The sequence below is a fragment of the Electrophorus electricus genome, unplaced genomic scaffold (genome assembly GCF_041902795.1).
Source record: "Electrophorus electricus isolate QZ-2024a unplaced genomic scaffold, ASM4190279v1 Scaffold31, whole genome shotgun sequence".
NCBI classification, from domain to species: Eukaryota; Metazoa; Chordata; class Actinopteri; order Gymnotiformes; family Gymnotidae; genus Electrophorus; species Electrophorus electricus.
The window spans coordinates 857,724-876,095 of record NW_027658594.1 but is presented as its reverse complement, the minus strand read 5'-3'; the positions used below and the strand labels follow the sequence as shown (position 1 = coordinate 876,095).

The window sequence follows — 18,372 nt, the reverse complement described above, 5'->3', positions numbered from 1 at the left end:
TTTTTGTGGCTTTTGTCCCCTGCCTCAGTTTGGCTTTAAATCATTTGTCTTGGTTCTACTTTACTTACTATGGCTGATTCAGTTCCCTCAGTAGTCAAGTAATTCTTCATTAAATACTTTCTTCTAGTATCTGTTTAAAAAGTAACAGAAAATGTCTTATTAGCGTTGTATAGATACTTAGAACACTTCTACGTAGATCTCTCTCTCTCAGACACACACACACACAGTTCATCCAAGTGGTGGCTGTGGTCAGAACTTACCCTTAAAGAAGTCATCCTCTGAGGTCGTGTTCCTTCTCTTAACACCCTTCCGACAGCAGCAAGTGAACAATAGCACAAGCTGCGTGAATATTCTGGCAGGGATCTTGTCTTTTCGTTTTTCTTTTTCCCATATTTACCAAATGTGCTTTTCCTTTTGGTCCAATCTTCCTAGGATATTTTCTCTCAAATTACATGGAGGGACTGACATGTTCTAAACTGCCTGTTATACCTTTACCCAGGGATGTTCTATAGGATTAAGATCTGGGGACTGTGAAGGCCAGGGAAACATTGAAAATTTGCTGTCTTGATACTGGAACAAATCCGTGATTATACAACCCTTGCGGCAGGGTTTCTTGTCTTGTTGAAAGTGTCCTTCTGCCATAGTTTAAGCAGCTGCATGAAGGGATGCACTTGGTCACAATACATAGGTAAGCCCTTCTGTTCAAACATCTACTGATTTCAGAGGACCCATGGTGTGCCTTCAGACATGTTAGTTGGAGCAACAGCATTGTATCTGGCTGCAATTTGCTTGACCGTGCGCCACTTGATCATCAGAATGATTCTTGATGTCATCCTCTTCTGATCACTTTCAAAATATTGGTCCTGGCTAGTCTGTTCCATGCCTCGTTCGCAGTTCGCTTCGCTCAGACCGCTTGACTTTCCCATTCTAATGTTTACATGGTGTTTTTTGCAATTAGTCAAAACTGACCTTTCATGACCTTCATTATAAACTTTTCTAAGCAGTCATGACCTCACCCTGTCATAATATGTACTATTAGATCTTCCCTGTGTCCAAAGTGATCTCATGGCAGGAATTTTCCAGCCAACCATTTCCAAGTCAAGCCAATTCAAGCAGAAATGCCAATGAGAGCGTTTCTGATTAACTCCTGTCATTGTACTAAGTCGGTAAGAAAGGGTTAGCTACATAAAAATAAAAGTGAATGACTTAAAAGTTTGATCATTTTAACTGAATCTATATTTTATGGAATGGTGTAATTAACCTTCATTATAAACTTTCCTTAGTCGTCATGGCCTGTCCCTGCCAGAATATTTACTATCAAATCTTCCCTGTGTCCAAAGTGGTATCATGGCAGGAATTTTCCCAAGTGTTTACATTAAAGGAATCTGACTATACTGATTACTCTTCGCCAGCTAACAGCAAATAAAAGATGCTGGATTTTGGATTATGTGAGTATATAACACGTGACTGTGTTTGTGTCAGAGAAGGGAGAGGAGAGGCTTTGTCTCCAGCCTCCCGCTGCTTGCCGCTGTTCAGCTTCTCACTCCTGAGATCCTTCTCGCTCTCCTTCTCCCCATTGCGTCCCACTCCGCCAATGCTGCTGCAACTTCAACCGCTGACAAAGTGCACCAGCTCAAAGCGTGGTCTAGAGCCAAATTTGAACACGGGCATCTTCCTCATTGGCTCATCTCCTCAGAGGGGCAACACATGCACAGTTTCAGCTCCTATCGATACCCACGTAGAACCTTATAAAATCAAACTGACAATGACAAGGAAACCATATTTTCAACACCTCCAGCACAAGTAGTAGTTTTTAGCAATGCACTACTTTTAGTGGTTGTTGAGCATCTGGAAAGAATGCAAGTCACCAGGGTAACATCATCAAGAAGCCCTTTTAGACTTACTTCCATCAGATGAATTCGGCCTCTTTTTTGCTTCAGTATTTGGGACTAATTCGTAGGAGGGCATTTTGCCAACATGAATCCCCTCTGCCATGTCATGCACTCTCTGCATCAGTTGTGGGCCATACCTGCTAGACCAAACATTTACATTCTGAATACTTTGGCTGAAGTTGTTAAAATGTTAGTATAAAAATCAACACTTTTAGCTGTATCTTAATTTCAGGCTGATTTAACAAGTAGATAAGCTAACGTAGTGAGCGGTTGTCTTGGCTTGTCCTAATGGCAGTCAGGGGCCAAAACACTTACTGTAACACTTTATACTTATAACGCACTTTCCTTAACTATTACAGATGCCGTTTAACAATGAGTTCTATTTTTAAAATCTGGAAACAGCAACTCAGCACAGAAGGCGTTAGACCCTACCTGCATGCTAAGAACACATGGTTCACTCAGACCATCGATAGAGACAACAGCTGATCTAAGTCTCTTGCTTCGTAATTTTCAACATGCTTGTTTATGAATAACTTTCGAGCTAACCACTGCTTATCGCTTTCAAAGTTTTGTCAGAATTTATTGATATGAAAGACTCTTGTCATGCTGATAATTGTCTGCTAGGACCAACTGACAATGTTATTGCCCCGACATACGCCCGGTGAGAAAAGCATTGTGGGAATTTCAAATATGGCCTTTGCAATGCTCGGTTTGCCTGCTAGTGCCTGATCTTCGTGCAGGGAACCTCCAGCTTTGGTCACTTTCTATGCAGAATTCGACACGCTTCAAGATTGGTCTAATGGGCCAGTCATTGCTCATCCTCCGCCGCACATGTTCAGTCGACAGAGGGTGGGTTTTCGTCCTGCTCTGTCTCTGTCCCATTGTCAAATGCGCTAACATTTGCTGAAATTGAATCTTTTTAATTCTATGGCAGGGGTAACTGCCTGCTACGAGCTGCCATAGCTGCAGGTGTTTGGTGACTAGACCAGTCAGCATGCAGGAGTCTGCCTATGTTCAGTTAGAACAGGCATCAGTAAGACAAGACTCGCTGTACTCACTCATTATCTTAATACTGTTCATTAAATTAAGTCAGCGGTTTATATTGAGTTTACGTCATTTGGTACGACGACTCTACAGTCTTGAATTGATTTCTGCAGTGTAATATGGATATGAATGTTAAAATGTTCTATTACAGAACACGACACCTGTTGCGTTTTATATTGGTAAATCTCTGATATGACCGCTGTAACATAAAGTTGCGGTTATAAGTACGTGAAACATTTTGATCGGCTGAAATGTAGATGTATGTACATGCAATATATTTGTGATTATGTAAATCAAACAGCTATTCTTATTCTTATGGCTAGCTAAATAGATTGCAATTTCGTCGTCTTCAAGGCATGGCATGGTGTTTATTCATTCTTTGGCATACAAAATGACGCCTTTTCACGTTGTGGAACTACAAATATGGCGGCCTTTTTTCTTTAACGTTTTAATGACGTAAAAGCAGAGTCTCACCGTAAAGTCGGGCAGGAGCATCTGGACTCAATTATTTCTTCGTATCTTCCCCCATCTAGCGGTCAATAACGGGTAGTCTTAAATTGATTTCTATCGCGTAATACTTTGGATATAAATGTTTAAATTTCCTGTTGCAGAACAGACAAAGTATAGTTAACCAGTTCTAACCTTTTGATAAAAACTTGAACTTCAAAGTAGGTGAATCTATTTCCTTAAACCAATCAGATCACAGTTCATTTACATAACATCAATGCTTTGAGTGCTTTAGATATGAGAACATCACAGTGATCTTTCTGCTCACACATCAGTCAGTCTATAATTCTGTATTATGTGTTTCTATAGCTTCCAACTTTCATGAGTTCCTTGAATCTGTGGAGAAAAGTGCAGACCAATGTAGTTTCTTATTTGTGAACATTTATACATTTATTGTAATTTATTTATCATTTAAATTTTTTATTACTTTTAATTTATAGACATAAGGACACAGAAAACAGTTCATATACTGAATGAATTGTTACAAGGTAATATTTTCTAAACTGTGTTTATCATATGTTTTTTATTGCTAAACGTTAATGCAGTGTGTTAATCTGTCACACCGAGGCAGAAGGGGTGAATCTGATATAGCCCTCTTCCATTGTCAACTATTCAGAGTCCTCCAGTGGAGCTCATACAACTAAAGAAACACATACAGAGGTCACTGGAGGTTCTAAGTTACATCTAAAGTGGTCTAGTTGTGACGTTGCAAGGATAAGCAGGATGCGGGGACGAGGCACGATGAAACGCACTTTTATTTTTGCAAACATGCAAAACATACAACAAAGCTCAAACACTATGCACATCTCAAACACCAACACACGTACTATGACACACGAGACATATATACACCCAAGCCGATTACACATAACAGAGAACAGGCGAACGACACGAGAGGGTGTGGCAACACAGACGAACACACACACACCAATATGTTTGAGGAGGGGGCGGGGCCACAACATGACACTAAGCCTGTACACACTGTTCCAACACCACCCTGTAGGGCACCATCTCCATGGAAGTATATTTTTAAAAGCATGTTTGATAACCATATTTATACTGGAACGATTTAATCAAATGTATTGTGTTTTTTGTTCTTCTCTAAGACCTTTCGGACGCCGATATTCAGATTTGAGTCTGAGCAAGTTGCGAAAGCCACTGTGAGGGTTTCTGGGTGCTCTGGAGGAACACCCCGAAGTTGTACACCTGCACCAAGCCTGAGACCCCTCTGCCCCTGACACAATTGCCCAGGAATGCAGGCATGTACCTAGACTATGAGGCTGGGCAGCTGTCTTTCTATTACATACTAACATATCTACATATTTATTGGAAACCTCTGGGAGAAGAAGCTGTATCCCCTCTTTGCACTGCTGGACAGACACACTTATGACACTGTACTCATCAAAAGCAGCACCAGAGATGCACTGAGTCATATCCCACTACAAACCTCTCAGGCCAGCTTGTTTGCACATTTTGTCATAAAACTTAAGATGTCAGTTGTTGCTGTTATATATAAAATTACCAAATTAAAAAATAAATAAATCAAAAAGTACTTGTGGCTAGACGAACACAGTCAATCACATAAACAAGATATAATGTCAGTAATGTTTGCGGCAGGTTTTTCAAATGTGCCCAGACTCATATTAAAAAATTTCCATGTTTCGACAGTTTGAAGGTGGCCATGAAACTAACAGTCTGGTGGAAATTCCACAAGATATCAAACTCCACACTCACACAAGCTAGTCATTCTCCCATTTGGAACAATCCAGACTTTACCATGAACAAAAATATTAAACTTTACATCTTGGATAGAAAAGGGCATTACACACCTTAAACATATTTATCATAAGACTTCTTTCATGTCACGCCCACAACTAGCCCCAAAATACGGAATAGAAAGCACCCAGTTCCTACAATACCATCAGCTAAAATCACCTATGTGTTCAAAAATCAATTCCGATACCTACATCCATATCAGAATTTATAAACAAACATTCTTAATACAAAAAACCTATTATCTAAGATATACAAAATAATAGTGAAATCAAATCTCACAGTTACCCTCCCATCGAGACAATGGGAAGAAGATTTATTACCAGCCCCCGACGCTGCAGTTTGGATTAAAATGTGTAATAATAATTACCACGTGACAGCAACACTAACCTACAATGCATTCAGTACAAAATAATACAGAGTACATTATACTACACATTGGATGTTTAAAATTGGTTTCACAAGCTCAGCAATCTGTACATACTTTACTCAAAACACAGCTGACGATTACATTCACGCACAATGGCAGAGCACACCAATCAAGCAATTTTGGCAAGTCGTCATCACCAACATATACCATGCTTTAAATAACCATATCCATCCAACACCATCTTTATGTCTCCTAGGAGACATATCATCAACCAATATGACAGGATACTATGTATAACATTATTATATTGATATAATAAAAATATTATTGCAAAAAAACAGCAAACAAAAAAAAACATACTCATGAACTGGAAAACAAAAAATAATGTTAGTGTCACCCAATAGAAAAATCTATTGATAGACTATATATCTATAGAATAATTCTCAGAATTAATCAATAACAGAACCAATAATCTAGACTGGACACCTTTGATCAAATCCATACAGAGCGAATCAATAAACGATAAATATCACACTCTAATCCAACATACATGTACTCGCACATAACCACATATATATATATATATATATATATATATATATATATATATATATATATATATATATATATATATATATATACACATACATACACACACGCACATCATTCCTGTAATGGTGCAGATGGCGAATGCTTAAAAATATTCTATATACATTTTGCGTTTGTTCATCTGTCTGTCTTATTTTTTATATATATATACATACATACACACACGCACATCATTCCTGTAATGGTGCAGATGGCGAATGCTTAAAAATATTCTATATACATTTTGCGTTTGTTCATCTGTCTGTCTTATTTTTAATAATAAAGCTCTAAAGGTCCTCTGATGGGGGGTAATACATTTATATATTTATTTCTCCAGATTTCTATCTCTGAGAGAAATAAAAAAGTCCTTTTACAAATTGCACCTCGTTGTGGACCTCGGCTAGGTTTACATTCCAAGTGATTATTTTAGAATTCAAGGGGAGGAGCTGCAGGAGTTGGAAGAATTAATTAGGAAAAAAGAAGTTATCAGAGCAATAGAGGAATTAAACATACGCAAGACTCCAGGAGCCGATGGTTTACCTGCTGAATTTCATAAGGTTTGCGTTAGTGAAATTGCTGATCTTCTAGCTGATGTTTTTAATGAAGCATTAGATGGGGGGCAATTGCATGATTCATTTTATCATAGTGTGATATCATTAATATATAAAAAAGGAGATCCTTGTAAGTTGGATAATTGGAGACAGGTTAACCCTATTGAACTTGGAGTACAAAATTTGTGCAAAAATAATTGTTAATAGGATGTCAGAAATATTGAATGCTATCATAGAGTTGGAACAGATATGTGCGATAAGAGGAAGATACATGTGGGATAGTTTAAGAGTAATAAGGAGTTTGGTTACTGAAGGGTCTGAGAGGGATTTTAATATAATAGTAAAGGATCAGAAAAAGGCCTTAGATTATATTTCTAGAGACTACTTATGGTGTACATTGGAACAGTATGGTTTTCCAGAGAGGTTTGTAAATATTATTAAATTATTGTATAGTAAATCAAAAGTACAAATTAATGTTAATGGTGTGTTAACTGAAGATTTTGAAATACATAGAGGGGTTAAACAAGGATGCCCATTGAGTGCTGCATTATATGTCATCGCTATTAGCCCACTATTATATAAAATTAAAAATGATCAGCAATTACAAGGTGTTCAAATGTTAGTTATGGAAAGATGGAAAATATCTGCGTACGCAGATGATGTGACGCCTTATGTCAAGAATCAAAATGAGTTTCATATAGTTAAGAGACACTTTGAAATGTATGAAGTTGTGGCTGGAGCGAAATTAAATGAAAGTAAAAGTGAAGGGGTATGGAAAGGAGATGGGCAACCTGTACCAACAGATGTAGAAATAAAAAATGAAATTAAAATTTTAGGTTTGATGGTAGTAAATGGTAGATGTAGCGGGAGAAGAAGGAGTGTGAAATTAAACTAGAATTGGGAAAATGGAGGGTGTCAAACTATAAGACTAGAATACAGGAGGTTAAGACCTTTGTTTTGTCGAAATTGTTGTTTTTGGCTACGGTTTTCCCTCCGGATGAGAAATGTATTAAAAGGTTGAATAAAATGTGTGTTTGTTTTATTTGGGGAAATAACAGAGAAGTGACAAAACGGGAAATTATGTACAAGTCGAAAGATAAAGGCGGATTAGGGGGAGTTGAGTTAGCTCGGAAATTAGAAAATGCCTTTTGCAAAAATGTAACGAAAGCTATATTTTGGAAAGCAATTTGGGTAGGAGATGTAAATCAGTGGAAAGAAAAGAGGCAAGTCAAGGAAACATGCTCCTTATTTTAAATTACTATATGGAGATTTTTTGTTTAAATATAGGCAGCTTAATATTGATTGGAATAAGTCCCCAAATAAAATGATAGATAAAACAATACAAGACTGTGATTTTGGGGGAATGTCAATTATAAGGGTCTGACAGTGACAGAATGTGAAACCTGTGTTAAAAATGTGCAGTCTAAAAGTATCTCGGAAAATGTTCGAGATACTGCATGGCTTATATCTGTTGGAAGACTGCCTGTACGGTGTATTGTCAAATGGAGTTGTTTTGTTACAACAAAGGAATGTCCGATGTATAATTGCATAGCCGATGAAACGATAGAACATTTATTACTGCAGTGCACAAGGACTATTGAAATTTGGAAGAAAATTAAACGTATTGGGATTAAATGGGATCGTAACAGGAAAAGTATTAGGTATGGAGTTTTTAATGAGCATTTGACTGAGAATGTGAAGGACCTTTGTTGGATGATTGTTTGTGTGACAAATTCGAAGATTTGGAAAACACGATGTAAGATGATTATTGAGCAATGTATAATACCTGCAGAAATAGTTTTTAAACAGATTGTGTGTGAGTTAAAAAGGTTGAAGACGTTTGATATGAGAGGAAAAATTCCCTGGACTCTTTTGGACATATAAATGGATGATGTATACCTAATTTTCAGATGTAAATTGTGTTGTTAATTATTAATGTATAGAGTGAAGGTAGTCTGTTCCCTCTGGTAGATATTGTTTGTGAGGTTTTTGTGATGGAGTGTTTGTATTGAATTGAATTGAATTTTCTTAATAAAGTCAATTTAAAAATGGAGAAAGGCGGTCCTAGAAGCATTATTTATTTACGTGAGTTTCGAACGAGAGACTGGGATCCATAACTCCAAGATCTTTAACTGTTAGAGAAGATGTGATTGGGAGACCATTGAGGTTCATTGAGTAATTAGAGAGTGGAGACCTAGCTGACTCTGGGCTTAATAGAAACACCTCTGAATGTCTCTGAATGTTAGAAATTAATTAAAAATACTAATGTCAATGTATTTATAACGCATGCATTTAGGACGTAATTTTTTCAATCACAACAAAATATGTTGTTGTATTTTTTTGCATTATGCTTACTACAGAATTAACAGTCAACTGTTCAGTGACTTTGCATGTAGAGTTGTAACACTGCTTATTACAAGAACTGTGGCTAGAATCAAAATCAACGCTAGTGTCGTTCCTAAATCCCCAATCAGCTAGTCGTAAAGTTAACATTCAAATAGAAAATAAAGATGCAGACTTCAGAATTAGTTAAAGAGAATAGCTGAGAGAATAGAATAAATTATCCGTTACTACCCCTGTCTTTTATCATCCCTCCATCCCTCCATCCCATGCTATTATTTGCTTTTCTATTTTGTTCTGGTATCTTCTTATCTCTTTTAAAAAAAAACATTGGCCAAAAGACTAACTAAAACACTGACATACTTAGGACCTTTAATATTTTTTTTAAAATATAACATTAAAAGGAGAATGTTACTTATTTCACCCTGACTGTCCACTTATATATCTGTTTTGAGTATGATTTTCCTTGTTTAAGTGAAAACAGTAACAAATGTAGCATGTCACCCATAAAGGACATATCTCTCACTGAATAAAAACTTGTATGCTTCAACAGTGTACAGTGGGAGAAATGGCGATCACCTTTAAAATGATTTCTTACTGTAGGCCTATTATAAACAACATGGAGGAAATAAAAAAAAAAATACTTGAGTTAGACAGTGGACACAGGTTGCTAATAAATCAAGTAAATGAAACTGGATGGACTGCTTAATTATGTAACAACACAACATTTATGGCGACGAAGATGTTTCACACATATACACTCTTACGTGATGCTAACCTCAATAGCCATATTTCACATTGATACTGTAACACTATAGATGAACCTAAACCTCACATTCTCGTCACGTTGAGAAGCTTTTTGAAAGTTTGATCATGATCAAAGATCATGATCTTTGTTTTCTAAGTGTGTTTCCAAATTGCCTTTGACTGCTGTATGCCTAATTGCAGCATTTAGCACCTCATTTCGTCTCTAATTTTTGACATGTACTCTTGACATAAGTCTTGCATAAATGGAAAGTCCATCAGCCCCCGTTTAAAAATGGTGAGCTTTTACTGTCATGTTAATAACATCACGCACACGCACACATAATGCTTCGACTGTCCTACACTTTAAATATCTTTTGCACATTATGGAGGGTGAGCATAGTTACCAGTTCCCTTCATGCAAAAGGGTTGTCTTAGGTTACTGTAAAGTCTAATGCACATTTGGAATTATTAAAAGTAGTTTATAATCAATACGAAATTTTACTGGGAGCCAAAGTAAAGTAGCTAAGATATGATTGATGTGATCAAATTTTCTAGCTCTATTAAGAACTATGGCTGCTGCATTTTGAACTCGCTAGGCACTTTAGGCACTTAATAGCACAGCTAGATAGTAAGGGATTACAGTAGTCCAATATTGAAGTAATAAATGCATGGACTACCTTTTCTGCGTTATGTGTGGAGAGCATGTTCCTAATCTTTGAAATGTTTCTAAGGTGGAGAAAGGGGGTCCTAGAAACATTATTTATTTACGTGAGCTTCGAACGAGAGACTGGGATCCATAACTCCAAGATCTTTAACTGTTAGAGAAGATGTGATTTGGAAACCATTGAGGTTCATTGAGTAATTAGAGAGTGGAGACCTAGCTGACTCTGGGCCTAATAGAAACACCTCTGAATGTCTCTGAATGTTAGAAATTAATTAAAAATACTAATGTCAATGTATTTACAACGCATGTATTTAGGACGTAATTTTTTCAATCACAACAAAATATGTTGTTGTATTTTTTGCATTATGCTTACTACAGAATTAACAGTCAACTGTTCAGTGACTTTGCATGTAGAGTTGTAACACTGCTTATTACTAGAACTGTGGCTAGAATCAAAATCAACGCTAGTGTCGTTCCTAAACCCCAATCAGATAGTCGTAAAGTTAACATTCAAATAGAAAATAAAGATGCAGACTTCAGAATTAGTTAAAGAGAATAGCTGAGAGAATAGAATAAATTATCCGTTACTACCCGTCTTTTATCATCCCTCCATCCCTCCATCCCATGCCATCTTCCTCTATTATTTGCTTTTCTATTTTGTTCTGGTATCTCCTTATCTCTTTTTAAAAAAACATTGGCCAAAAGCAGCTGCATCATTACCTGGTTTGGGAACTGCACCACCTTTGACCGCAAGACCCTCCAAAGAATAGTGAGAACAGCTGAGAAGATCATTGAGGTCTCTCTTCCCTCCATCACCAACATCTACCTAACACGCTGCATCCGGAAAGCCACCAACATTGTGAAAGACCCCACACACCCCTCACATGAACTGTTCACCCTTTTGCCATCTGGAAGAAAGTACCGCAGCATCCAGTCCCGCACCTCCAGACTGTGCAACAGCTTCTTCCCAGAAGCCATTAGACTCCTGAACTCTGGCTAACTCCAATTCCAATTCAGATTCCAAAATGGGCACTTTTATACATGCTTATAGACAGTCACTCACACTCACACACACACACACACACACACACACGTACATACATACATACATACATACATATCTATACACACACTCACACATTGTTTTGCATTGGACTAGTGCTGAAGTCAAACGTCACACAAATAAACTATGCACTCCTGTTGCAGTCTTGCACATTATCCTACTTGCTGCTAGAGTACTGTACTAAACCAGCACTGTACTCTGAACTGTTCTGGCTGCTACTGGTGACTGCTATGTTCAGGGTAGAATATCACTGAATGCTATGCACAACTCGCTTTACATATGCCCAGTACTGTGTACTGGACTAAATTGCACTGTCTACTCATTTTCTATTTTGTATTTGTCCTGTCCTATATTTATTATTGTTTATTTAATGTTTATTTAATGACATTTTGCAGTTTATTGGACTGTTTGCACTTGTGTAGCATGTTGTCTGTTGCACTGTTGTTTTCAGGTTGCACCATGGTCCTGGAGGAACATTGTCTCGTTTTTGTTGTGTACTTGTATATAGCTGAAATGACAATAAAACCTCTTGAACTTGAACTTCAACTTAAAGTCCCTCCAGACAGGCCAAGCCCTACAGCCTTGTACTGGGCCGCAGGATCAAGCAGCGCCTGTGGGAAGCGCTCTTCTGTCTGACTCTGCGAGAGGAAGTGAAGCCTGATGGACAGTTCGACGTGACTGAGAGCTTCTCTACTCCAATTTTCAACAGCTTCGTGCCGCACTTTGAAGTGGACATGAGTGGAGAACCCATGCCTGAACAGCCTAAGAAGAAAAGCCGAAGACACTGACTTTATTATTACTATTGTGATTGTTATTGTCATCCTTGTTTGCAATATTACTATTATTCTTATTATTATTGTGATTGTTGTTATTAACTTTTTATATTCTATATGTAGAGTTTCTGTATTGTTTAAAATTGGTTTAAGCTTTTCTTAATTTTAAATTTAGTCAATCAGTCTGTCCCTTGTAAAATAATTGTGTAATAGTTCATGAGATGTCACTGTAATAACATTTTAAAATTATTTTGCATTATAATAAATTTACTGTAAATAACAATAACTTTAAATGTTTAAGGTGTGGCATCTTAAATAAATTGATAGAATTGTACTTTTTTCTAACGTTACAATTCGAGTCTTAATTTACATCTCTTATCAGTGGAAGATGCACTTGCTCACACCTTTCCTTTAGATTCCTTTTGTACACGCTACAGACTGTGACCATGAGATGCTTGAATGAAAATTGAACATTCACCCTTGTGTATGAGTGCCGAATGTTAGCTAATGCATCATGATGAGCCTATCCTTGTTGAGTTACTTACTGAGATCATTCTCATAGCAAGTTCATTGCACCTTGTGTACTTGTTGTAGTGCAGTGAGCAGTTTCAATCTTAGTTACAATCTTAGTTATCAAAGACTCATTCCACCCAACCACAATACAACAGAGAGCTGTTTTGCATGTCAGTGCATCTTCACCTTGAGCCACAAAGTTAAATAGCTTTTAGGCCTGGTTCAGGCTTCAGTTCTTACTTCACAGTATTCTCACTGCTGAGCTGAGTATAGAATTCATTTTGTGAAAATAAACGTTTTCCCTCAGAATAGGGAGACATATCTAGAGTTGTGGGGCACAGCAGAACCACTTCAAACTGGCAGTGTTTGAGTGCTGTCATATGGCAGATTAGGTCTAGTGGAGCTCATTTGATGGTGCAGATAAGAAATTTGGGTAACATTACTGAAGGGCACTGTTCAGAGTGCTAGATGACTCCCACATAAGCCCTTAATGACAATTGACATAAACATACTTGAACATTTATAAATGCTTATGCCAACAAGCATCAGCTGACATTAAAAGCTGCTTTTGACATCTTTGATATCAAGTTAACATAACTAAATCAAGTGGCACATTTTTGGTAAGATTAGGAGATGTAATAACGCTAGGTGGGGAGAAATTACATCACACATTATAACAACTGACTTTGCAGTTATGTGTTTGTTTTTTTTAACTAAAATTAAATTAAATTTTAACAAAATGTTTAATTAATAAAATATTTTATTCTTTAATCCTTTAATGAACCATCATGTTCTTCAGGTCAGTGAAGACCTGCCAAAAATACTGCGGGTCATTGTTAATCTGCAGCATCTTGCCACTCATGCGGTTAGCAATGTCCAGGGATCGGGCCCAGAAGGCCCCTTTGTTTTCCTCCACCAGGAAAGCTTTGGCTGGGTAGCTGATCTCCTCACACATGTAGGAGCAAGACACATACAAGCATGTGAGCAGCACGGCCTGCAGCTCCTCCTTGGTGGCCACCTCAGCTGAAATGATGTCGCGGCACAGCATGTAGAGAAAGACCACGGTGCTTGGAATGAGGAAGCTTTTCTCCTGCCATTCTGTCAGTGTCACGTAGCGGTCCACAATGCGCAGCCACTGCACAGGCTCGTCAGCAGTCAGGTCCTTCAGCAGGCAGCAACGCCGGCACAAGAACACACCCAGGCATGTGAGCAGCTCGTTGGTGGAGGACTGCATGAGCAGTCTAGGCATGCTTTCAGTGCTGGCCTGGCCCAGCCTTTCAGGCTTACTCGCAGTGGGGGACTGGGTTAAAGAAACATCACAAAAGACAGTTCACAACTGAAACCGGATTATGAGTGATAACAGTGGGCTCCATTTAAACTCAACCCAACCCAAATTATCCCAGTGATTCCAGACTAGATCTTTTTTTTTGGTACAATCAAAAAGAATTGTGGTACAGCATTAAACAGATTTAGGCCCAGTATTTAAAAATAGCTTCTTTGACACACTTACCATCGCTCGACCCAAGATAAATAGATGGTGTCCTGATAATGGAGGAAGACCCATGGATCATCTGAAGACCCAGTCATCTGAACTGACTGACAGGTAACTTTTTCTCACCATTGTGAGCAGTCTACAGTGCTTCAATCTCCTATGAAAATGAAAACAAGGAGTTAACCAGGATCTCACAAGTGCACAAAGCCATTCTTTTAAAACATAACATGAAAGTGCTAGCTAGCTGCAATGATAGTGTGTGTGTGTGTGTGTGTGTGTGTGTGTGTGTGTGTGTGTGTGTGTGTTTGAGAGAGAGTGAGTAATATATCCACTTTACCCTAAGCTGATGCAGCTTTTTCATCAGTCCCTCCATTCTTTGAAAGATTCCATCTACATTTTTTATCATGCGCTGCCGTATCCTTGCTCGTGATTGGCAGGGCCTCGTTTCATGCCTCAGCATCTCCAGGTGTGAACGGCCTTTTGGTGACTGGCAAGGCATCTCTTGCCCTTCTTGCTGTGAGGACAATGATGTCACTTTCTGCTTCTGACTGGCAGCCTCTAAAGGATCCAAGGATCCAAGGATCAACAGTCTTAGTGTCCTGACTGGCAGAACACAAAGGGTGCAAAAAAGTTGGTAAATATCTGAGCCTGCTAAAATTCTATTTATAAAAACACCACCACCACCACCAGAAATATACTGTTTAACTATCATAGTGCAACAATGACTGTGTAACGGAGTGTAACAAGTTCTTACCATCTTGAAGAGCAGCATCAGCCACTTTAGCTTGTCCTCCCACATAACCCTGCCCACCAGTATGCATGTAGGCTTCTGATTGGTCAGTTGGGATAGTAGGTGTGAGAACATTTTCATCATCACTCTGTGAATCTCTCTCTATAGAACCAGACTCTTCTGTTAGGGAGCCATCTAGGGACCAAAGGCATCAGCCATAAGTACCACAGAGAGCAAATCCTATGACATTGTATACAAACAAAAACAAACATGGGCTTACCTAGACGACCGACTTGATTACCATGCAACCGTAGAACCGCAGACCTAGAGGAGATGTCAGGAGTCCAATCATTGTAAGTGCATCTTTGAAATTCTGCCTTCTCTTAACAGCATTACAGCAGCATTAGAAAACTTTCAAAATCCTGAGTACTTACGGAGCTGTTGATCCTTGCTCGGTGGCTTCAATGCCTCCAGAGGCCGAGGAGATGGTCTTTTCTAACAGGTTCTTCCATCTGTGGAAACATCGCTAAAGCCATCAGGTCCCAATTTCTACAATAGCACAATGTTGTTAAAATCATCTGAACATAAATGGCCTGACACCATAAATATTATCACAAAACAGACACAGCAGTGCTGACTGGTTGACCTTGATGAGAAGATGGTGGGTCAGAGAGAGACAAAAAACAAACTCACGTGTTTTTCTCAGAGGAAGTCCCAGCCACCAGCTCGTATATCTGTCTCTCTGATGTACTGATCACATACAAGGCCTTGTTATCTGATAGAGAAGAGCAGGTTGTCAAACAATGTATTCAAACTAACCCAAATGCAATTTGTAACTGGCTTCTTAATTTTTTAAAAATAAAATAAAGACATAGTTATTCCAGACCCATTCATCTATTCTGGCTATTCATAGCTGTAAGAATAACTACAAATATACCTGTAGCCACAGATCTGACAAGAGATGAATCCAAGCGAACAACGGGGCAAAAGGGGGTTTTGAGGTCCGTGTTCCTACCCCAAACCCCACCCAGTGAGCGCGCAGGACATCGCAAGATCAAACGGTCACCTGAACCCCTTTGGAGTAGCACCAACAGGTCTGAGAGAAGCAGAGCATGAATGTCTGAAACACACACACACACACACACACACACACACACACACACACACAGAGTGAGAATGGACCTGTCAAGTAATCATTTGCAAGAGGAAAAACAAAAATGTGATTTGTTCAGCTGTGATGATCTCTTACCTATAGCTTTATCTTTACTAACTTTCCAAGTCAACGGTCCTTCGTGGATCATTTTCTTAGTGGTCAGGTCCAGATTCTACATAGAAAAAGAATATAGTTAATAATTCATACTCTGGATCAGGTGCTCCAAGACCAGAGAAGCTGTTTGGAAGGCAGATGGTGGATACATAGTAAGGCCGTACCTTGAACTGAGCAGCGACAGGACTGGCCTGCCTCTCCAGAGGGGACAAGTCTAGCCTGCGCTGATAACGGCTGAGCAGTCGCCGGTGCTCCGTCTCCCTGACGACCTCATTGACAGCTCGTAGTATCCCACGGCAGCACGCCTGTGCCCTCACCAATGTCTGCAGGTCTGGAGAACCAGCTGTTGTGGGGGCACATACTAGTGTTAATCCAGGAGAAAGGGTGTGTGTGCTTGCCTCCTTGGTAAGCTGGTATGTGTGTGTATACTGAAGTGTTTTCATGGTTCAATACATTGTATGTGAGTGTTTCTATACATGCCTTCTGTGTGTCTGATGATGTTATCCAGCAGCAAGGGGTATTTGGTTAGTCTCTGCATCTCAGACACTAGAAGGTCCTTTAATTGTAGTCGGCGGCAGTGAGGGCTGGCTTCACATTCCTAACACACACACACACACACACGAATGAGCCAAGGACATCTAAGTCCAAATGTGGATTCTGTTGACTGCAACACCAATTTATACCTAAAACAGCATCACTACAATTTATGTGCTGCAATAAAAGTCAAATATAAAAGACTGGATAGTCTCCAATTCAAAATATGGGTCAACCAATTCACAACCCAGCCCACTAACAAATATGGCAGAAGCTCTAGTGTTTGTAGGTTTGTCCAAAGGCTTTATACCTCTAAAAAGTGTTACCTGTATAAGGTGCGCGAAACACGGGTCTTTGCGTTTATTTTTAATGAGCTCCAGTGCCTGACTCTGCTGACTGCACAGGTGAGACACCTGCTCCTGGAACTCCTCTCCTGCAGCGTCTTCAAACTAACACGCACACGCACAAACACATGAGCTTCTGAAAAGTAAAGTAAAGCAACAAGTATATCCCACACTACACAGAACAACCCCTTCATTTTAGACAGCACCAAAAGATGATGTGAACTAGAAAGGGAGTAACATTAGTCAGCTCTCACTCTAGACACCATGATGTCTCCGATGCCTTGAACTATAGGAGAGTCCCTCAGCCTCTTCATGGACTCACACAGATTCGCTGAAACACAAATGCAACACCACAAAACAGAATCTGTTTAAGCGAGCCAGTGTATATTTGGTTTGTTAGAAAGTTGTGTCAGTGGGCAACAGAACTCTACTTGTGTCATGAAGGCCACTGCAGAAACAACATGTACAGCCTCCAGTCCATACCTGCTGACAGTAATGGCATGGTGCCGATAGCTGATATTGTTCTGTCATTAAATTCCCAGTTTGGGTGGGTTTTACACTTCTTTAATCTTGATTATGATTTAGACACCAAGTAGGCTTCAGAAATGTAGGTTTGAAAACACACTAAGACAAATGGAGCACATTTGGACGCACGCACACACACGCGTACAGAGAGACTGACCATGAAGACTGTAGACCTGGGGCAGGTTGGGGAAGATACAGGAAAGTTCTTTGACGGTCAAAAGGTTCCTCATCTTCTGGAAGAACACCTGATCGAGAACCCTGAGAGTCCGCAGGTGAGATGCTTCCGTTGTGAACAGCTCTGAGGAAGAGGATATAGCAAAGTCACTACAATTTCTTACAAACGTTACACAATTCAGAATTCCACATTTTCATGAGTCAGGATAGAATTACCATATGTGCATAATAAATAGAATACTGTATGTTCAAAAGATTTAGTAGCTATTTAGTTTAAGTTAGATCAGTAAATAATTTTTTTTCATTTTACATGTTAACTGTGTACTGGGAGTTGTCTTTTATAGTCAGTTGCTGTGCACCACATTTGCTGTTTTACCATATATGACAGCCTGCCGTTCGATCTCCCGGGAGCCGAGAGAGGCGAGTGTGTGCGGCTCCACTGTCTCCTGCCAGTTCTGACAGTGGACCGTGTCCTCTTCCA

At 39.0% G+C, this 18,372-nt stretch overlaps 1 long non-coding RNA gene across 1 annotated transcript; it reads right to left on the bottom strand.

The window, feature by feature from the left end:
• Nucleotides 1–17,212: 17,212 nt before the first annotated feature.
• LOC145655663 (uncharacterized) lies at nt 17,213–17,914 on the bottom strand. Its single transcript, XR_014121665.1, has 3 exons — nt 17,875–17,914; nt 17,447–17,523; nt 17,213–17,297 (listed from the first exon to the last, which is right to left on the bottom strand). It is a non-coding gene; the product is annotated as an uncharacterized LOC145655663 (long non-coding RNA).
• Nucleotides 17,915–18,372: the final 458 nt, after the last annotated feature.